We start from the raw sequence: 283 nt of genomic DNA, 5'->3' as shown, positions 1-283 counted from the left end.
TGCCCCACAGGGTGACACCCCCGTGTGCATCCCTGTGCCCCCCCCGCCCCACTCGCCATGTGGCCAGTCCCCTGTCCAGCCCCAGGGGTGTCACCCTGCGCCCCACCATCCATGTGCTCCCGTGGGTGTCACCCCAGGATGCTCCTCCAGCCCCCACCCGCCCCATGAAGCTTCACCTTGGCAGGTGGCCCCCATCCCGTTTGGGGGTCCCCCCTGTGGGGTGACCCCAGAGTGTTCCCTATCCCTCTGCCCCTTCCGCAGGGTGCCCCATCCCTCCCCCCCC

Source organism: Haliaeetus leucocephalus, unplaced genomic scaffold (assembly GCF_000737465.1).
Source record: "Haliaeetus leucocephalus isolate CR32 unplaced genomic scaffold, Haliaeetus_leucocephalus-4.0 Scaffold199, whole genome shotgun sequence".
In the NCBI taxonomy this organism is placed as follows: Eukaryota; Metazoa; Chordata; class Aves; order Accipitriformes; family Accipitridae; genus Haliaeetus; species Haliaeetus leucocephalus.
The sequence above is the reverse complement of the archived record's forward strand: the minus strand, read 5'-3'. Positions refer to the sequence as shown.